The sequence below is a fragment of the Meleagris gallopavo genome, chromosome 1, assembly GCF_905368555.1.
Source record: "Meleagris gallopavo chromosome 1, MGAL_WU_HG_1.1, whole genome shotgun sequence".
NCBI classification, from domain to species: domain Eukaryota; kingdom Metazoa; phylum Chordata; class Aves; order Galliformes; family Phasianidae; genus Meleagris; species Meleagris gallopavo.
This window is the reverse complement of record NC_139404.1, coordinates 84,993,021-85,015,970: the sequence shown is the minus strand read 5'-3', so window position 1 is coordinate 85,015,970 and position 22,950 is coordinate 84,993,021. Positions and strand designations below refer to the sequence as shown.

Sequence of the window (22,950 nt, the reverse complement as noted above, 5' to 3'; positions counted from 1 at the left end):
AGATAATACCTGTCTATCTGCACGTTTCTGTGGCAGCTCCGTTGAGAAGAAGCAGGAGACAGAGGTGCATGTGCCGCTTGGACAACAGTCTGGATTTTAGCCCAGGTACCAGAAACTTAGATGGGCAGAAGTAAATCTTCAGTTCTAAGGATTTAACTGGGCTCTGGTCTTGCAGCAGCAGAGGACAGTTCATCCCTATTTCTATTTGTAGACCGAGGGAGAAAGAATACCTGTGAGAATATGAACAGTTAGTATATTCACATGACTAAATTTAATGGAAAGCGAGTTTGCAATTGTGAGTAGTTTTTGGGATGAGATAGTAATGTGTGTAGGAGAAGTTCAGAGAAAAGTCTGCCAAGAGAGGAGAGCGTGCCTGATCAGAGCCTGGAATTAGCATTTTTGTGGCTTTGGAAGGGAAATATGTGAGAATTTTGGTGATAGAGGAGAAAGGGTAAGAGAGAAGATGGAGAGAAGAGTGAAACCACAAGGATCCAGAAAATGGGAGGTGTGAAAGAAAGAAAGTATGTGACTAAAAGGAAGGAGACATGCTGAAAAACCCAGGAAAGAAAGAAAAGAAGATGATAAGATAGGAAAAGAAAGAAGAACAAAGAGTTACCACTTCTGCACTGAATAGAAAATATTACCTTCAGGAAAAAAAATAATTAAAAAGATATCTTGAAAGATAAAAGATGATGGAGAGAAAAAGAACAGAATATAGTGAAGCAGTAAAGAGAAAGAGGGAGACAAAGTACATGCAAACGAAGTTTTTAATTAGGGTAAAGGATAAAGATATCTACAGGAAAAGAAAAAAAAAACCACCCATGGATGAAATATCAGAGACATTAATTTATGTAGGCCCCTTCAGGCTCAGGTTTTTATGCCTCTTTTTCACTATTAACATTTCAAAGTTGAACACAGTTCTTTCCTCTTGGTCATTCTGGACATTTTTTTCCCTGTGATTATATGCATTATTGCTCCTGTAACACAGAATGATGTAATACACATTTTTCGTGTTTATATTTTTGTCTGCCCATTTTTTAGCATTGTTTTCGCCTGATGCTGATTCCCTTGTTAAGACCATCTTTTTATCTTTACTGACTGCAGCTTTCTGGATGACAGCTTCTCTTTTATCTGGGGAATATTTTTTGTAGAACTTGGCACCCAGTCACTGCGCATTTGCTCTGCAGCTCTCAGCACCGCTTACCATGCATACCTTTCAGGGAATGGCATATCTTTCGAAGGAAACAATGAGAGTGAAAACTTACTCAGATTATATTTGCCATGAGTTTGTTCATGGACAATATGTTTTATGACTACTCTTGCAGTTTATTTTTCACACAGATGATTCCTATGAATTAGCTTTTGTCAGACAGACAGAGTCATCAGCTCCCTTTGCAGTCCCTGACACCAGCGCAGACTGTGGATTTGGACTTTTCATTAAATAAATTGGGCTGTAGGAAGTACCTGTCTCAAACAGATTTACTTAATGGTGGTAAAATATAATGGAAAGCCCTGGTAACACCATTTGCTATTTCAAAAACCTTGACACACTGTATTGCAGCTTCTTCCACTTCCCCATTCTTGTTAGGGAAGCTAACGTAACAAGGGAGGCAGGCAAGTGGATAATCATTCTGCTTCAGCATCTGCATTGCAACACTCAACAAAGTGCAGCTTTAAAAGGAAACCACAGGCTCTGAATGATGCATGTGATATGATTCCTCAAGTAAACTTTTATGGAAGGTGTACAATACTGGGATATTAAAGGGAACATTCAGCTGACCTAATTACCCAAATGTTAAACTTGGGATCATAACTGTGTGAGTTTTTGGTATTGCAGTTGAAGGGATTCCCAGAATAGATGCATACTCTTAAACAAACTGGAGCAAACAACCATGAAGATGTGGTGGCCCAGACCTCAGCTCTAAACAAGTACCTGGAAACTGTCCACAATGAAGCTCACGTCACCTTATCTTCACTGTGTGTCCTGTAGATGACTACTCATAGGGAGGAAGAGGTAACTTGTTATAGATACAAGGCAGGTGTCTCAGTGACCTGGACATTTGCAGTGCATGTTTTCTCTCAGTGCAGAGCGCAGAGGCAGTGAAATGGGACAAACACACTGTGCACGCTATGCACAGTGGGGAAAAAAAAAAAAAAAACAAAAAACAGCCATGACCTGGATTTTTCAAGGGTGTGTAAGAAACTGGGCACCCAACTTTCAGCAGCTTTTATCAAAAATAAGCCACCTCAGAGTCTAGCTGTGAAAAATTCTGAGCTTATTCTGGTTCCATGGCCTTCACCCAGGGCAAAAGATGTTACTTATTGGGCAGGGTAGCCTAGGATCTTCCACAGGAAAAGCTTAGCTGTGAGGGCTCTTGTCATTGCCAGCCATCAAACAAGGTTTTTTAGTTTATGTTGCTACAGTTTTCCTCCAGATAAACTCAATATTAGGGCTAGAGGCCAACAAAGCAAGAGCCCCTGAGTGCAGTGAAAAGTGGGTAGGCTTGCAAAGTGTGATTGGAGCTGGAAAACTTTCTGACTGGAAAAAAAAGATCATGGGCATGGAGAGTAGATGGGAGGAAGGAAAGAGAACATACCAGAGCCCCCACCAGACCCTAATTCATGTTTTGAAGCCAAAAAACCCCACACCCTATAGAAGTTTCAAGTTTCCTTGTCATAGCACACTAAACATGTTGAGCATTTGATGGGATACAATTTTTTTTCTCTGTAGCCTTGCTTGGTGTGGGTTAGGTGAGAAGGAAATTCAATAGGAGGAAGAATGAGTGTGTTAAGCCTGTAGCAGATGGATACTGTTTCTATTAGCGTTTACTAGTGACTTACTAAGTAGTATTAAAGCTGGGGAAAAATAAAAGAAAAATAAAAGAAAAAAAAGGAGATCTTGATCCATTCACTCAGTTGCCCAAGGTGATTTGTTCTTATCATCACAGGATAAAATGACACATGAAAGAATGGAAAATACATAAATTCTGTAGAGGCCTGCAAACATCTTGTAGTTATGTACCTAAAATGGAGGGCATCCTTATACGGCTGAGTAGACCACATTAAATTAAATTGAAGGAATAATTGTTTTTCAGCGTTGATTATTCTATGTAATTATATTTCTGTATAAAGGAAAAATATATGCGTGCTGCTTTTTTGTTTTATTTATTTATTTATTTGTTTGTTTGTATGTTTGTTTTTAACATAGATACATGCAAAAGTATTTTTGTGCGTGTACACGTGCGTATGCAGGGAGTTCCACTGTGTTGAAGCCAGCCTGACCAAACTGTTTGTCAGCCTCTGAGAGATTTTGTATTAAGCTTTGTATTCTTACCAGCCTCACAATGATCTCAGATAAGCAAACTGCACCTTTGTGAAAGGGATAGAAGAAAATCTATTGTTCTGATGTTTATCTATTTGCATATTTGGAAAGAAGTGTGATCTCATTCTCCATTCATTGCCCTGCTTTATTCTTCCGTTTATCTCTGAATACATTTTCTTTGACCATCTCTCTGATGCAGATACTAGAAGTAATCTTAATGAGTGGAAACTCACTGTTTATTATTAAAGCTGTTTAAGCAATGTAAGGTTTCATTTTATCTTGTAGACTCCTCTTATTCTTAATTGTAATGATCTCATTCCCTAAAATGTCTGTGCTTCCATTATTAACTCCTATTAATAACTTTTATTAATAGTACACCTTACAAGTCCCCGTCTGTGCTGGAACTCTGCAAAACAAACTTCAAATAGTGTTCGTGTTTTGTTTTAAAAATAAGGAGAAATACTCAATGCAAAAGCAAAGATGAAGACTGTATTGCACCAGAATCTCTATTATGCTTACTCTTCTTACTCCACCACAAAGCACTCAGCATGCCCTGAATGAATGTTGGAGTTGTCTTAATTTCAAAGGAGTGCACAGTGGTGGAGCGGATTGAGAGGTAAGGTCAGATTGCCCCTCTGCAGCGCACTGCCAGAGCCAGAAGCCCAAATCTTTGGTAGGAAAGATTGCAAGTCTTCCCTGAATTTTGTGGAGACCACTGCAGAGTGGAATGAGCTCAGAGAGATGCAATAAGGAAACAGCAATTACACCACGAGGGTCTGAATCAAACTGTCACTGCTGTGTTGCTGTCAACAGAAGCAGTGATGCAGCCAGAGGCAATGCGGAGCTGGCACCCTCCTCACTGCAGCTGATGCTCAAGTATCCATCACTGCGTGTATGAACCGCTGCACAGTGCCACCTCTGTAGTGCTCAGGGAGTGGGTGAAAAAGAGGAGGGGAAAGGGAAAGAGGGAGGATGAAAACAGTGAAGAATTCACTGCGATCCAGCCCTGTCTCAAACCTCTATCTGTGTGAAGGTGGCTGGGCTGAGCATCAAAGCAGGGGGAGGATTAAAGGGCTTCATCCTGCTGCTGCCAGGGCTTCCCGGCTCCTCAGGGTAGCCTAGCAGGGTGGAGACCAAGGCAGAGGAGAGGGGTGCAGGGCAAATATTTGGGGCAATGTAAAGGAGGAAAACCGTGCTTACCTCCTCCTGGAGTGTTTGGGCTACATCTTTTGCTTCAGGAGGAAATAAATAATATTCTTATTGTCTTTGAAACAAATGAATGTTTCCTGCAGGATGCGTCACCAGTGTGGTGCCTCTGCCTCCTCCTCTGGCAAGGCAGAATGAGTGAAGCTCTGGTGCAGTGATGAACCTGGTGGCTCTCTGCTAAATATTTCATCTGAGCTGAGCTCAGGGGCTCAGTCAGGCTGACTCCAGAGCCCCAAACACAGTCTGCATGACTGAGACAGCAGACTCAGCTCAGCTCTCTGCTCAGCTCCCACCAAACCATCGCTTGCTACCCCAGCCCTTTAGGAGTGAGGAATATGCATGCAACAGAGTGCTTGCTAGCTATCATTGTGCCCCTGAATAAGACATTTCCTTCTGTTGTACATCAGTTGTTTCTCCCACTAGGTGTTTCTGCCCTCCCTACAGCTTTTCCAGCTTGCTTCCTCTCGTGGCTTTAATAGAAATGAAATTGAGAGAGGCAAAAGTAAGAGTGATTGCACAGATGGGACATCAGGTGTCTGAGTTGTCCCTGGGTAGATAAATACCTCTTAGTAGACAGATCAAAAATGTTTGGTGGAAGGAGCTTTCTAGTAGATAATATCAGCTTGCTATAACCCGGGCATTTTGTAGGACATGTTGATGATCATGATATTTCATTTTGTTCTAAATGAAAAAGTCATGAAGTAACCTTCTCATTTTCTCTAATTTAATGTTTTTAAATGACTGTATCAGATCAGTCTGGAACCCCTCCGTTCCGTCTTGGGGAGCCTCTACTTCAAATTTTATTTTAGATGAAAAATTATAAATGGCAAATGTCAAAACAGAAAATAATATTTTAATTAAAATCATTTGTGTGGCAAATTTTGAAAATAAACCTTCTGTTCTGTCCTGATCTAATATGGAAAGATTCAAAATCCTGAGCTGTCTCTGAGTAAGAAATTCTGGCTGCTGCATAGCCCTGAAAATATCCAGAGCTCAATGGAACATTGATCCTGGATCCCTCGACCAGTAAAACTGCTTTTATATGTGTGTGTATGTGTGTGTGTTCTGCAGATGACTTCCATCCCTCTTTATCACAGCAGTTCCCAATATCAGCCAAAAATATCTGCACAAAAGCCTCTGTTATGTCTCCAGGCTTGAATACGGGCCAGTGTTACATATATGGAGAACAGTAACTCCATATCGGAGTGGATATCTCTTGCATTATATCCACATAGTCTGAGCTGGGTAAAATATAGAGTGTGAACTGAAATTGAATAGTTCATAAAGACTTTAATTATTCAGTTGGGAGGTATGCTCTGAGTGTCAATGAAACCCAAAAGAACAGGGGAAAATAAATAAAAGCATTATCCCTTTTATTATTGGCTTGAACCTTCGATTACCGAATGCTGTGCTGGGCAGCCAGAAAGGTTCTGCGAGGAGCATAGGACTTGACATTTCCATTACCATGTTGCTCTGTGGCAATGTTTGGTACAGGTGAAGTGTCTTCTATAAGCAGCCTCTGAAAAGGGCATGCAAAATTTGAAATAGTTGGAAAACTTCCCTTTAGACTCTGCCACAACGGCAGGGGTTCCAGAAGTGATTTTTGGTTACAGACAAGCAAGAAGGAAGATACTTATTTTCTGAAAGATGCAGGCAGTTTCCATTCCAACATCCCTATGTAATTCTTTGGCTCTACATCTTCCTCGTTTTAAGAGTAATATATCTGATAAGGGAACTGCTAGTTCAGATCCTCTGTAATGTAAGGCAAAAAGGGTGCTATTTTTCAAAATAAGCTGTCAACTTATTGATGTACTTCGACTACCCTAAAGTAAATGTATTAGCATTTTTTAGAAACAGTTCTCTGGTGGTCACCACTTACTTTCCACAGCAGGGCAATATATTGCTTGAGAAAACGAAGTTGAAACACTCTGCCCATTATTCTTCTGATTTTCACTGCCTTTCCTTATGACACAAACAAGTTATCCACGGTATATCTCTCATATGATAGTGCGGCCTGGTCAGCATGATGCTTCCATGAATGTCAGGTATCCCTGTGTCACTGTGATGTGCTCTGCATTGGGTGTCCCCAGACCTCCACTACCATCACTGCAGCTGGAGAGGCCATGCAGAAGAGATGGCTTCATGTGCTGTGCCCCATAGGCTGAAGCAGGAAGGGCTGGGATGAGACAGGGCTGTCAGATGGAGAATTTCAAGCCCAGTGTAATGACACAGATTTTTTCTCTACCATGGGATCATGCAGCCCTGTTCCACCCACCTGTATCATTATCGAAACAAAGGATGCCATATCTTCTGGGCTATTGTCTAGATTGCAAATATATTTTAGGGGGGAAAATGAAAGGTGGGTGTGACAGAGCTTAACTGCTATAATTGTCTCCTATTAGCTTAAACATTTCTCTCTCTTTTCTGCTGTTGATCCAGTCTTAAGGCAAGGGAGGGAGTAGGAAGATATTCTTTTGGGTTGGTGCACTTTTCATTTTCCTTCGTGCTTTGTTGTTTTATTTGTATTTATTTGTTTAACTGGCAATTAATATGTAGACTATTCAAGATTATGCATAATTTTAATGAAATAAAATCATTCAACTATTATCCTCCTTCTAATTTCAACCAGTCCCTGTGAAGATCACCTCAATGAGTTAAACACTTAAATTTAAGAGACAATTTCCCAGATCACAAAAGCAGTAATCTTTATGTGATCCATGGCGCTGGGAAAAGTGATGTAATTCTTGTGAAGGAAAGGACCTTGTAGGTTAATTTTTGTGAGTCTCAAGGTACGGTATGAACCTTATTGTTATGGGTAGGTTCCTCATCTTTTCTTTTTAATGCTTTTATCGTATTCCACTGAAGACTTTGACATGCATTCAGCGGCAGACTGAACTGTGGCAGGCAAAGCAGCTTTGTATTTGTAGCTTTGTGTCTTGTACCCCTCTTGGAAACTTCTGAACCCATGGCATGGACTGTGGGTCCCCTCCTAAAGCACTGCAATTTACAGCCAGTGATTATTAAAGTGAAACTTAAACCATTTTGATTCGTGACAACATCCACTGTGCAAAATGTGATGGTCAAGAGGCAACTCAAAAGCTGTTCGGCCACTGCAGCTACAAGGGCAGCAGCTTCTGGGAGATGGCAGAGTAGATAGCAAGGGAGCAATCACTTCTGCAGAAGGATTTTAATCTGACAGTGAATATGTGGCAAGATCCTTAAAGCCTCCCAAAGAACAGTGAAAACTTGTATATTTGCTCCCATGTAAATGTAATGATTCCTTTCCCTTCGTGCCCACCCAGATTCTAGATCTGATGACAAGAATGGTGTTGAAAGCTTAAGCCATCTTCAGCTGTTTCTTGAATTTTCCAATAACTTTCTGGTATGAAATTCAAACTAGGGATAGAAGCATTGTCTGTCATATTTAGCTGCTCTGAAATTGTGCGACATTAAAGCACAGGAAAACAAAATCTTGAAAGCTGATAATCCCTGCACTTCACTGGCCACAGAAAAGCCAGGTTAATCTCAAAATATTGATGCCGTTTCTGGTACTGACATACCATCTGCTCTTTTTCATGCTAGATGTGACCGCATGTGAACTTTAAAACCCTTCTTGTAGGTAACGCTTATTTGTGTCCTCAGACATTTTACCTCCGTGTAAACTTGCTTTTTCTTTCACCCATTTGCTATAGTGATGTTATAACTAACATATTGGAGTAGGCACCAGAACTTGGCCTGGGTTTTGTCATTTTGGTTTGAAGGGAAAAAAATTACACTCTGAGATGAGTGCTGCACCTTGCTTTAGAAAGCATCTTCTTATTTCTGCAATTTTCAATAGCAATAAAACAATTTATTTAAACTCCTTCTAGCAACCCACAACCCAATTTTCCTATCTCATTACAAGCGCTTATGACAAACACATCATCCAGGAATTTTTTGTGTATGCAGACATGAATACGCCTTCCTTAACTAATGGGATTGCTTGTTTTATGTGAGATACACATTTAACACATACATTTGTAATGCAATTATTGATGCAATGGATTAAGTATAAGAACCACAAAACAGTACAAGAAATGAATTCCCAACCACTGATAATGCCAGAAGGATTCATGTACTCTGGAAGGAACTAGCACAACAAATAAGAAATGTAAACTGTGACCATCTTTCTTGCTTTATCAATGTTATGGGAATAAGACTGTGTGCAAACAGTAGATTGATTTTGGAGCTGTATCAAAACACACTCTTTTAAATACATATGTATACAAGTGTGTGCACAAATGATATAAACAGAACAGTTTTATGATTGCACAGTCACTTTAAAAAAAGCCAGGAAATCTTAGAATTCATGGAGAAGACAAAACTATCCCCTCCATTCTCTCTATGTATTATGAGATAGTCATCAATGAGATAGTCACATATGGATTTTTTTCCTAAAGGACTGTACCTCATTTAGCATACCGGACAGATGCTGCTCACTTAATCAGCAGTTATTCAGTCTCTTGTTTACTCCTCATTATAAAATGCAGGGCCCCAAGCCTTATTTACTGCACACTATTCAAATCCTTCTCTAAAGACAGAATTTTCAGTTGCCTCCTGGGCTTTTCTATTGAGCTCATCCCTGTGGTATCTGAGCACTTTGTAATGAATGCACTTATTTATACAAGACCCTTGTGAGAATAAGGGATATTATTAGCCCTATTTCACAGATTCACTGACAAAATTTTGGGTTTCCACTCTGAGGCACCTACGGCCAGATTTCTGCGGTGTGCTTCAGCTTTATCAGTTTAAAGCAGAGTTCAGGTCCTATTGAGCTTGGTTGCAGCTGTGATACTCAGCGTTTCAGCAAATCAGGCCCTAGGGTATGAAGTCAGATACCAGGAAATAAAATGTGCAGAATTACTTTCTGCTTAGAGGAAGTTTGTTTTTTTGCAGCTTCTGATTTTTTTTATCCAGTCCATTCCTCCTAATTCACCCTGTCCTCATGTCACACCTCATTTCCCCTGGGCTCCCTGGGGGTGATGAGGCAGGGACAATCCACCAGGACTTACCCCTTTCAGGACTAGAGCAGGCTGAGGGACGTGTGGTGAAGCCCCAGCACACAGAAAAGCACACTTATTTGGGACAGAGAGGGGACAAGGCTGGGTTGGAGCATCTGCTACCCCATCAAGGGCAGCCTGGTGAGAGGTGCCAGGGTCTGGTAGAGCCCCGGGGTGGACAGGCACTGCAGAAAGGTCAGTGTATAGAGAGTGAAAAGCTGGAAGATGTTCAAAGGAGGAATTTAGAGATGCTGCTTGGGCAGGTGGGCATAGTGTTAGAGAACCAAAGTGCAGATGGAATTGATACTGCCAGTGGATATAAAGGAAAATGAGAGGAGCTTCTGCTGCTATGTTGACAGTTAAAGGTTGACCAAGCAATATATGGGACCACTGATGAATGGAGCAGGTGATTTAGTAACAAGACAAGAAAAGTCTGGCATGCTTAATGCTGTTTATGGTTCAGTCTGCCCCAAGAAGTTCTGCCAGACCTCTTGCTTAAAGAAGGGGTTCAAGATGGATAATCATAGAATCATAGAATCCTTAGAGTTGGAAGGGACATCTGAAGGCTATCTAGTCCAACCAATGGCCTGCATTAGATGAGGAGGGAGTCAGAGATGGCTTGCAAGGACTCAACACACACAGGCTGAAGAGCTCATCAAGAAAACAGAGCCAAGATCTTCTCAGTGGTGCATGGTAAAATAGTGAGCTATGGGCATAGGTTGAAAAAGAGGAGGTTTGGCCTGTAAGTAAGGAAAGACATTCTCCTGGTAAGTATGGCCAGGCAGTGGAGCTGAGTGCCAAACAGCGCTGAGAAGTCTCCATCCTTGGAGGCTGTAAAGATCTAACTGTGTACAGTTCTGAGAAGTTTGGTCTGGCTTCTTGACTGACCTGCTTTCAGCAGGAGGTTGGACTAGGGAACTCCCTAGGTCCCCTTCTTCCTTAATTATCCTCTGGTCCTGCAGTGGAAAGTTTCAGCTTTCCTCTTTTTTTTTCTTTTTGCAAGCACTTTTTCCTAACAACAACTAATCAAAGATTTGGCTGTGGTCTTTCTGACATTTGAACTACACTCCTTCACAGAAATGTAATTGCAAGAAATGCACTCAGCCCTGGGCTGGCTCATGCCCAGAAGGGCGGGAATCTGAGAAATGACCCTGGGCATTTACTTAGGTTTTCCTTGTACATGTGAACTAAGAGATTCACGTCTTCTCATCCAAAGGACTACAGTGATGTGAAATGTGATGTTCAGTTGAGGAGAGAAAAACGCACATTTTTGACATGAGCACCTCCACCCAAATAGTGGAAAGTCACACACAGCTGTAAGCAATGCAAGTATGGCCTGGTACATAGAAGTGCCTTATAATAGCTAATGCTCTCCAAATCTCCTAAAACAAGGATCTATCTAGAAATGTGATCTATCTAGAAATGTTTCTATATGTCACCCTCTCTTGATAAAGACAGAGAAAACAGGAAATGAACAAACAGGAAAGAAAGAAAAGACTACCTTGGGCTCAAATGTGGTTCTGTTGAGTGCACAACCTGAAGTGTCTGCTTCTTCTCCATATATTTCTGCTTGTTTTCTGTATGTGTGCAACATTGTGAATCATATGAAAATTCGAAAATTTTTCACGAGATTTTCTGTCTATAAATGGATTTCAGAATTTTCAAAGGTGATTATGCCAATGAAAATCTAGTTTTGGGACTGAAAATGCAATAACACTCTGTATGTGGAGAATTGCACTCTCTTACATTGTTGTTAATTTTCTTTCAACCAATAGAATAGTTTTCAGCTTCTGTGAAGGCAGAGAACACATTATTTTTGTTTAAGAGCAATTTAATTCAGATACATATATATGTATACACACACACACACAAACAAGAGTTTCAAACTAAACTAAAAGAAGCCATATGTAACCTGAGAAAAGGAATACACAGGAATAAAGGAATATACACACATATTTGCATCACTAAGTCAGTTTTAAAGCCTGAAAGGCTTTGTGTCCTTCACTGGATTCAGGGAATAAGGATTTCCTTAGTTGCACTCTTGTTGGAGCTGAAATTCATATTAGGCTGCGCCTCACTTTGAAAGTTGAAGTTTGAGCAGAAGCAATGTTGATGCTGGAAGGCTGAGTTTCTGCCACAGTGACAGGAAACACCCTTTTTGCATCCCCTTCCTGGCAGAAAACATCCTTCTCAATACGAATTCTTAGCATGAGCAAATGGTGTGTAATCCTCTCGCAGTGTAAATATATGTCAATCAAATGAGAGCGCTGCGATCTAGGTGGGGCTACTAAGCCTTACTGCAACAAGAACAGTCATGTTGTAGGCAATGCAGTATTCACCGATACCCTCAGGTTTTCACACAGTCGTATCTGGCCACCTTAAGCAGTGCTGCTTCCCCTCCTAGCCCCATGCTGCCCATGGGTCATGAGCTGGGGAACCACTTTACTCCCTGCTCAGCCTGGTCCCCACTTCCTGCTGAGCCATGCCCTGCAGCATAACTGAAGTTCAATTAGGAAGTGAATGACTGTGTAGATGGCACAGCAGGCTTAATCCCTAGAACTTTAATTTCCTTTACCTTTACAGGCTGGCAAAAGGAAGAGGTAACTTTTTTTTCTCTTTTTCCTTTTTTTTTTTTTGAAAAAGGGAATGAATCCTGGAGCTGCAGAGGATGGGCTTCATTGAAGTAACTTTCTATTTACTTTCGAAAAAAGAAAGCTTTAGGTTTATTGGAGTCATTCTGTGAAATAGCACAGAAAAAGCATGTCTTCCTCCTATCTCTCATTTCCTCTGCCTCTTTCCTACCCCTTTACACAATCTGAGGGGGACTTTTTGACATCCGCTCTTCAATTTCTTGGGGCTGTTCTTGGCACTAATTTTTAGTTTCACTGGGAGCGTTTGAACTCTTGAATGGAACTTCTCTTATCATCACCACACCAAGTTGTTATTGCCACAAAAGAGGTGAGAGATAGAGAAAGAAGCTTGATACTTCTCAGCTTGGGAAGCTGCTGCTAATAACCTGCTTTTTTGAGAAGAGTGACTCATGCATTAGGGTTGAAATGAGATTTATTTCTCTGAGTTAGAAGAAATAAATAAAGTTGGACAACAAACAAACAATAGTCGGTGACGGTCAGTTTGTATCTAATGAGTCCTTTTTTGTGTTAACAGAGGTCCAGATGTTTACTGGTAATTTTTTCCTAAGTGCAGATCTTCTTGGAGACTTCTGTGCCATTCCTAACTTTGTGATTATAACCATCTTTATCTCTTCACCCTCCTTGCTTCCTGCTAGGTAATTTTGCTTCTTTGGAGAAGTCAAAAGAAAATATATCTTTTTATTACAAGCAGGAAACCGTGTGCACAGTGAGAATCCTTCAATGACATATGGCTGCTAAAGTTGTGATGTCATAATCAGCTTATGATTTGAGTGGGACACATACATGGATGCCAAACCTTGCTGGTGACTTGGTCCTGATGTATTTCCTAACCTTCTGTTGCTAAGGTATGCTAAAAAGATGAAGGCATATACTCACTTCTTCTCTGGTACAACTTTGCTATTCCACTCAGCCCAAGCCTGTTACACCAGTACAGGGCTGGTATGGGACATCACTGAAGATGATAGTGCTGGAAAGGCATCTGGGTCTGTGCTCAGACAAAGGTTGTGCTGGGGAAGAAAAAGGAAAAAGCCCTGTTTGTGAAGTTGCTGTTTCTTTAAATGTGAGATAGAAGCCAAAGGCTTTAGGCAGAGGCTGTGCAGTAAAGGGAAGAAAGATTTACGGTAGTTTTCAGTGTTAATCTTGTTCTTCTTTTTCCAACAAACTTCTTTGTTCAGTTCAGAAGAAAGGATGAATAAGAAGGGGCAGGACAGAAGTACAGAAAGCAATGAATGCAGGACAAAAGGTAAATCAGTTATGCCCACTTACTGTAGTACAAACATGTAAGATAATAGGATATTGGGAATGTGTCTGTCAAAGCAAAGGATCCAGGGAGAAAGGGCAAATACAAGTGAGAGTTACCTATTTTCTGAGTTCAATGTCCAAAGCAGGCATTCATGAAGAAGTCTAGACTGTTATTTTTAAGGTCTGCAATACAGTTGTTAAATTTCACATTGATTCCAGGGCAGAGGTGACTGGGATTTGTAAAGGCACAAAAGTGCACCTGCTCAAGGTGACAAATCAGTTGTCTAGATCCATTCAGAGCCCATACATGCTACAAAAGCAAAGAGGATATGAGTGATGTCTTTGTAACCTGGTAATCCAAGGCTAGCTCTGTCGGTGCACAGGGAAATCCTTGGGTCTTGGCTTTGTAAGAAGCACATGATTCCAGGGGGCTTCTGTGGAAGATAGAAATGCACCCTGTGCACAACCCCATAGGTCCCCACAAAATCCTATTCTTGGGTAAGAAGAAAAATGTGCCTAGCCATGCAACAGGGAAGGAAATAAACTGAGTCTCAAGACTGCTTGCTTGGTTCTTGGGCTCCATCTGAGATGTCAATATAGCCCTGATGGGGTGCAGCCCACAGCTTGCCCAAAGTTCTTGCCCAGCCTGGTGATAACGGGTGAAAAATTGCAGAGGGCTGGTTGGGAGTTACTGCTTCTGCAGACCCCCAGACAGAAGGGAAATGATGCTGCCCAGAGGGCCTAAGGGAAGTGGAAGTTTATGGAGATGACATTTCAGTTTATGGGACACATAAGGAAGGATATAATGCAATCTCTTCTGGACATTATCTTAAAGGCTCCTGATCTTCTGCTACGTAAAGAAAAACGTACATTGTTAGCAATATGGCTGTGGCATTTAGGGCATTTCACTGGTGAAAAGGAGCAGGAAACCAAGAGGCAAAGCATTGTTTTTTGAAATTTTGGCCCAATCTTATAGGATGTTCCCAAAACGGACTCTCGCAGATATGAAAGAGAACAGAAATGATGCTAGTCAGGAGCTTTGATTGGAATAAATCACACCCTCTCATAATAAGACAATCTCTTCTTTTGCTTCAAAAACCTTCCGTTACTTGTGAGTCATCAGAGGGCAATAGAAGGACTTTGGTGTAAAGTTATTTACTTGCAGGCTTCTGGTAGGCTGCAGTGAATTATAGTTACTGAACAAACTTCTATCTAAAATTCCTGCAACTGAGCAATTAACTTTTTGACTCTTACACTAAAGCAGTTCATGTAAACAGATTGTGGTTATGAAGCAAAATGCTTAACAAGTCATAAATTGTGAATCAGTTGTTGATCTGTCCTTTTTTGTTTCTTTTATTTTCGGCACGAGACATAAATTTTCTGCCTTTAGTGGGTTGTTTTTTTCCAAAATAGTGGAATTTGTGCATCTTTAGGATATGGAAGAATCTCCTGAATGAGTCAAGGCCTCCAGCAGCTTACCATGTAGGGTGAAAGGATTCTTTTAAGTAGCAAACATGTGGGGAATCATTACAAGCAAGATGCCATACATCATCACGCAGTGTGCATTTATATATTTAGAAGCAGGGAAATATTACCTTGCATTTACCATGAATAAAAAAATGTAGCAGTGCAGCTAATGTGAGGTAGTTCAGGATATATAAATTAATCTCCTTATTTATCCTTCCTACTTCTATGAGTAGCCAAGCCTACAGAATAATAATGCAGCTCCTTTGCACGGTGATACTTTTATTCCTTTGTGATTGCTTTGCAGAGTTCAGCAACATTTTTGTATAAAGTATCATCAAATCAATAGGAGTTGCCCCCATTTAAATAGATGGACAGTTTCAGGCACCCTACAAAATCAGACCTTGCTCTATGTAGACATCTCTGGATCATGGCTACAAAATGGAGATGATAACATTTGGAGAACAAGGGATATTTCTATTTAATTCCATTAAGACTAGTCCTTGTACCTTCCCTGGAAGAGATTGCACTATGAAGCTTATGGAGCAGAACATGGCAAGACAGGACCTCTCTGACTCCTTCAACTGTTTAATAATTAACTATATGACCTCTGTTTGGAAATGAAGATAGGCTAATTAATGCATACTTCAATAGAGTATTTCACCTACGATATGACTGCAGTGTATAATGTAAAATTAGAATAAGATGGAGTACATTCCATGTATATCATGGCAAGGATTATAGAAATGCTTCTTTGCAAATGTCTTCTCTTTTTCATTTTATGGCACTTTGCATCACTGTGTAATTATGTATAATTACTTGGAAAAAAAAGTAGATTTCTGGCCCCTTGGGGTGCCAGTTTGAGTGAGACAAAAAGGGTCAGTTTTTGACTATGGTGTGAAATTTTGTGCACTATTACAGCATGTTCCCTGGAAGTGGAAATATTTCTGCAACACCTCCCACAGGAGGGCTCATTTGGGTGGTCTATATCCTATGTAATTTTAACCCAGACATAACATTTTCTGCTGCTTTTGCATCATTGTTGTCTTGCTATCTGAAAAAAAAAAATGCTTCTGATCAATTAAAACTCAGAAGGGCCTCCTGTCATGTTCCTGGAAGTGATTTACAAAGCATTTTCACAGTATCCACGTGAGTCAAATGAGTGCGATTATCTCAGTTTTCAAAGTGTGGTACGGAGGCAGAAGTGGAGATAGGCTTCTCTGTGTAGGGTTGGAACAGAACTGATGATGTTCTGGTATTCCACCATCCTACTGTGGTGGATTAGACTTCTCTTGCAAGTTTTCCTGTTGCTTTAATATCAGGTTGGGCTTTTTACATTTTAGTGTCACAAACGCTTTAGGTGTATTTGCAAGCACAGATTTGACTCTGTGACAGTCAGCTCTCAGCAATTAACTGAAACCTTTCTGCAAGAAGAAAAGATTGAGTCCTCTTTCTTCATGAGTCTTTTCACAGGTGTGGACTATCTTGTGAGTTAACTTTGTTATTTCACAATTGTAAAAAGTGTCATGATGTTTGAATAGCTGTAATTACTGCTCACCTTGTTCTCTGTCCTTTGATTAAAATGCTTTTAGGTACTTTGCAAAATCCTGAGATAAAGGCTGATACGCAAACAATATCCTGAGATAAAATGCAATAAATGTTCTGTAAGACATGTTTTATTTGTGAGGAGCTCAGATAACACAGTGATTGGTGCCTGGTGAAATTGATAGATTTAGAATATTTTTCTCTGATCCTTTACACAGTTGGATCTTATATTTTGAAAATTCATTTGAGATCAGGCAGAACTGTACAGGCCCTAAAGGCTTGAGAGACGTTGTACAGTTGCAGTGCGACAAAGGAAGGAAAAATGAAGAAGAGCAGGAAGAAATACGAAACTGTGTACAAAGCCTAGATCACACAGACTGAAAAAGAACTTTCAAATAATTTTTCCTTCTTCAGGATATCTCTCATAGAAGCAAGAATTTATACATGGAAATTTTCCTCTGGTCCCTCTGTCCATTCACTTTATTTATATCGCCCTGACATCATGTATGGAAACCATCCTGGTGATTGCAAAAAGGGAAAATGGAAATCAAGCTCAACTTCTTTGCAAGTTGTAAATCTGCAGTCTCAGTTCAGAGCAACTCTGTGCAAACATGGAAATTGTTTCATGGCCAAATGTTCATTGCTGGTATCACTCATGAGTATGCCATTCAAGTATGCATTGCAGTGAGATATAACTGCATCTCAGATTCCTTCTCAGCTCTACCTGCAATGTTTAATTCAAGCAGAATGACATGTTTTGAAAGGTCATACCACTGAATTTCAGGTAGCTGAGAGAGATGTCTAATTCAGTTGGCCTGTCTACAAAAGCCTTCTGAACAATCAATGAAGGCAGAGAGACTTTTACAGGATGAGCACATGAACTTTGGGTCACCTAGTTGAAGGTGCTGTCTTTTTGGGTTAGCTCTGATGAGGCTGATGGCCTCTTTTGGTGAGCACTGAAGTACTCCAACTTTGCTAGTTCAAACAATGCTTCTGCTTAGTCTTTTATTCCAGTTATATGACTATAAGTTTGATAATATCAAATTTAACTTATCTAAGTTTTTTGTCAAATGGAAAAGCCAACTGTGATAGTTCAGAAACACTGACATTCAATATTCAATTTTTCTGCATTTTCATCTATTCTTCTAGCCAAAATTATTTGCTGTGTTTGATCCAAGTTTTCGAAGGGCTTTTGTTATCTTGGAACAGTGTTTTCTAGCAAAGTAGCCATTCTGCTGGAAAAATATTGAAGGTCAAAGCTGGATATATATTAAACCACTTCTTTTTCTTCTGTAGTCTTTGGATAAACACAGATTTCAGTCTGGCATCTCTTGTAATTCAGAGAGAATATAAGTAACATTTCAAATAAGCAGAGGAGTATCTTCCCCTTTTAGGATGCTGGTTCCACCTTTCTCCATCTCCTTCTGCTGATCTCCTCTGGGGGAAAAGAATTGAGTATACTAATGACAAAAAGGCAAATATGCAAACTCCCTCAAGGATGCTTTAGAAAGCTACCTCATCACAACAGTGTGACATGGACATGAATAGAAGATCATTCTCTTACTTCAAATTCCAAGCAGCCATTGACTTTATTGCATATTTTCACCTACGTGAGTTACAAATTAATGACAAATATGTTTGAAAGCTAGTCATTACCTCAATCAGTCAATTATTCAAGGGATGTATCAGTGTGATTAGTTGCTCTCAGTTAATTATAGGAACAATAATTAGCTAATATGGGAGTCCCATCATTCATATAATACTGATTTTAATTGTTTTACAGACAATAATTTTAAAAGTCCCTTGAATCTGCACATTGAGAAAGCACCCTAGATTACTTATAAATTTATCAAGTTGCAGGAAGTGCTTTACTGTCTTCTTACTTTTCTGGCCAACCTTATGCTTCTACCATCTTCTCAGCACTAGCTTCTGTTGAAAATTAATGAATGTATCTTCAAATGAAGCCTTATTAGTGAATTGCCTTCAGAAAGCTGAGTGTCATACAGATGATTAGACAACTTGCTGCATTTAATTACCTCGCCCCTGGACAAATATAAACTGATGCAAACGCTGCCAAGGAAAGATGGATGTGTAAAAGACGTTATGCCCTGTTCCTATAAAGACAGAATCTTCTCTGAAATTTCAGATGCAAAACCATAAGTTTTCACACTTTGCCTCCCTAAAATCAGCACTGGAAAGAACACACATGGTGCAGGAATTTTGTTTAAAGAAGACTCTGACTGTTTCCTCCTTCTATTAGCACTTCCCTCTTTGGACCTTCAGCACCAGCTTTGTCTAAACCACCAAAAAGTTGACCTTACAAAACCATGCAGGATGAGAGGAGTGTCCTCCAGGGACACAGGGGATTAGATAGTGAGATTATTGCTTTCACTTGCTGCAAGCTGATGTTTCTGCTTGCCCATTTCATTCATCTTTATTGTAAGCACAGGCTATTTCTCCTCTGATAATATGGCTGAAAACTCTTCAACCCTCCTTGTAAGATAAGAATCTTAGTTTTTAATTCTCTTTCTATTGCTGACTACTATCTTGCAATCAAAAATGACCTTGGGAGGTCATCTTTGTATCCGGACATGGAATTTTCCCAACCCCTCTACTGAGTGAATGCCCTAAGTGTTTTTATCATATGCTCGAGATGGGCTTTTAGAAGACTCCCCCTTCTCCCCATCTGTGCTGACATTTTAAAAACCATATAATTTTTATCCCAGGCTCTTGGTTTTAATCATTTTCATTTTTTTCTATCTTTACCCTGAAAGTCTCTCTTGATTCCTGCTCCAATTCTAACTGCCCAGGGCAACAATTGCATTAACATATCACTAATATGCCTAATTAATTATTTAAAATTGAAAACAAAAGATAGACAAAGCCCATTGAGACCACAGAGGATGATAGTCATCTTTAACTTTGTGTAGTATAGTGGTCAAAGCATTAAAATTGAAATCAGGAAAATCTGCATCTGACTAGAATTCCCTCAGACAATTGTGTCAGCTCTGTATCACAACTTACCTATATGTACTATAGGATTTATAACTGATAGAGTGTTGTATGACATCTATTTATAGGATGTAGTATTTTGTAGTCCTCTGTCTCCTTATTACAGCTCCCAAATGACTTGGACTCTCAGCAAGCTCTCTTGCATGCTTTCCAAACTCAAGCACTCTTCATAATCTGTTTTACTTTGTTATACCGAATAAATTAAAAAAACCTGGAAGAATGCAGCAATACTGTTGTATTGAACTTTTGGTACCTAGTTCCATTAATGCTTTAATCATCAAAAGCAAAGCTTACATGTAGGTTTTGGACTGATTTTAAAGAGCTCTTTTCCAAATAATGAGAGGAGTAAGAGCCCTTGAACATTCACGCTGCTGTTCTTCAACACATAGATCAAACCATGACTCTGCACCAGTTTCTTTACAAAAATGTGTAAAGGTCTGCAAGTTTCATTTGCATATGACACTGCAGAAAGGTGAATATTTTAGGACTGATTTATTTGAGCTCTTGGATGATTTTGTCGAGACATATGTGACACTCCCTAGATAAATCGCACCACCTCTGAATTCCCATTATTGCTGTTGTTTCTTTGCAAGACAGCTGGAGAGCCCTTTCTTCTACCCAGTATTGAAAAGGTCCCAATCTCCCTGATGCAACTTCAGTTGATAAACTGATAGCTATTTTGTCTTTTCCCTGCCCCTGCTGCCTTCCATCTAGTTTAACCTGGACTGCTTCCAGCTCATCCCTCAGGCGTTTCTCTCTTCCTGTTATGAAAATTTTTCCTCTTCTTTCCTCTATTTCTTAATGCTCCACCTCAAACTGCAGGCATGGAAGGAGGCAGGGAAGGAGGTATTACTCAAGGGCGTCATTACTGCTGCCAAAGGGAGAAGGTAAAATTGGTGTCAGAGCTGAAAAGAGAGATAGATAGATGGCATGAGTGGGTGCCTCACCATTGCTGGGATTTGGCAGATGGAGGAGTGAAAAACAAGATAAAAAATGGTGGCAGCCACAACGGGTATGGAAAAACTTACAGTAACAGGAGGGAAAAGTACTAAATTAATTCTTATAGATGCTGGGATGTAGACATATATAGGGAAAGACAAATGCACTCACGTTTCTATTCCCTTTTAACAACACTCCAGGAATAAAGAGATTCTTGCTGTAGGCCCTTGCTGGACCTACAGTGATGAATAGCTTCTTCGTGGCTTCAGCCTCTTTCAGGTTAAATTTACTATCCACTTACACTCATTTCTGATTGCATTTCCTAATCACATGGCTAGACTGTGCTCATGCATGGTCATATTTGCCCACTTTCTTCACCTGCCCTTTGTGTTGCGCTGCAAGATAGACTTCAGGCACCTGGGCAGAGCACCCTGAGACCCTGCCTCAGAGGCCAACGTTATTTGCTGATAAGGTACATGGATTTTGAAGTGAAACTTGAAGAGCAAGTAATGTGTCTTGGGAATGCCTTCATATCCCTGCGGCTCTGGGAAGTGTGAACATAGCCTATTTTACCATTACAGAGGCCAGGTAGGGAGGTACTGAGACTCAGCAGGATAACAGAAGCCTTCAGATACTTTAAGTAACTCAGTCAGCTTTGAACTCTCTCATTTGGACACCACTGTTTATATCAGTTGTCAACTGTACACTCTTAAAAATGTCTGAGCTGTTGAATCTCACAGTGTCTGAAAGTTGAGATCCGTGCTGGAAGAACACTTCCAGCTTTGTGATAAAGGGAATTCCAAGGGAAATATACTGTGACAGAAGATTGCCAGTACTGAATGTCAAAGTGTGAGAAGGGAAGGAAACAGAGCATTTGGGTGAAGACATGCACAAATTCACAGTGCTCGTGAATCAAAGGGTTTAGAAGTTGCATTATACTTTGAGCTCTCCGAGAGTGTTCTTTAATAGACACTATGTCCTCATACAGAATGGTCCTACTATCTAATCCTACTGTTCCTTGTCAATCATTTAAAATTTTACACCTGCACAATTGAATAAATGTATTGGTTCTATTTCTCGGAAGGGGCATGTGCCTTTTTATGCTGTAAAACAGAAGTAATGATATTGGATCAGTCTGATTCAATTACTTCGTGTATTCTTGAATTTAATCTAATTTACAGGAATTTGGAGAGACATTCTGATTTTTTTTTAATTTTTTCTTGTGTTCAGTTTCATCATCACATACAATGAAAAGCATTAATTTTGCCCCTTTCCTCCAACAGCTATAGCAAAATAAGTTGTTTTAAATGCATTGCTTGAGTTCTGTCATGATTGCCTCTTCTCTTCTGTAGATGCATATACAATTATATACAGAACTCCACACAATTAGTTAGCATGGACTAGGCAGTTAGTGGCAATGTAATCTTCCTTTGTAAAAGACTCTGTAAATTTGATCCTTCCTGAACATTAGAGCAAAAAGGAAATAAGGAAAATGCAGGACATGAGCCCAGAAATGGAATAAATAAATAAAACTGGTGTGCTGAAAGATGGAGGAGTGAGGAAAAAGCAAGTCAAAGTCCCCACTCCTGAAATCTCCTCTAAGTGGCAAATCTCTTCTGATCACCATGGCAGTAAAATACCAAAAGGAGACACATGCTCCCTTAAACAGTCAGTACCCAAGTAGTTCCTTGTATTTCAGGCCAAAGTGAATAACCTAGAATTGCAGCAAATTATGTTAGAAGACTATCCAAACCTCAGAACATTTCATGGTAAGCACATGTAATCTGCCTCCTCTTAGAAGCCCAAGGGAATCAGAAGCAAATGGAGGGAAATTTTAGCACAGCGAAGAACTGTATAAAATGCTTAAGATAATGCACAGGGTAAGTCAGAAAGAAAATTTTCTTCTGACAAAGACATGCTGCAAGTGTTCCGGGTTGCTGGCTGTGACCTGTGGATAGCAGTAGTGCTTCTCCATGTCTTTATACTTGTACAGCCCAGAGGTTTGGAAAACTGATGCTATTTCTTTTCCAGTTTCCAGCATTTCCTCAGATTCAGTTTTGCATGGCAAGGCAAATGCAAATTTTCCAGATATGGGACATTTCCTGTGCTGAAGCTTGTCTAGGTGAATTTTAGCGAGCTCAGAGAGTGCAGGACACCTTTGGAGTTCATTCAATGGCATCCATGTGTTTCTCCATGCTGTTTAATTGACTGCTGTTATCTAAATGTTTTAGTCATTCTGAAATTACTTCTGTGTGTTGATAATTTTTTGTGATTGTGATTATTAATGCCTGCTGGATAAATGCTGTCTATATAAAGTACTATAAAATGCTATATGTCTTTGTGTAGGTAGCTGCATGTAGATGCAGCCACAGGCATTCAATAACCATAAAAAGCGTATGAATGTTGAATTCAGAACCAATGTACCTATTGAGTAAAACACCAATAACAGCTATGTGTTGTAAAAAATCAGGAGTATGTTGCAAGATAATACACAAAGCGCACAATTAAATGACTTGGTTAGATTATGTTA

General features: G+C 40.0%; 1 protein-coding gene across 1 annotated transcript in view; it reads right to left on the bottom strand.

Moving 5' to 3' along the window:
* Positions 1-22,950, bottom strand: part of LOC116217322 (uncharacterized) — a 672,500-nt gene that overhangs the window by 1,817 nt on the left and 647,733 nt on the right. The window contains exon 9 of the transcript XR_014887146.1: positions 10-230. The gene's annotated coding sequence lies outside the window, so the exon portion shown is untranslated. The remainder of the gene's footprint in view (positions 1-9; positions 231-22,950) is intronic.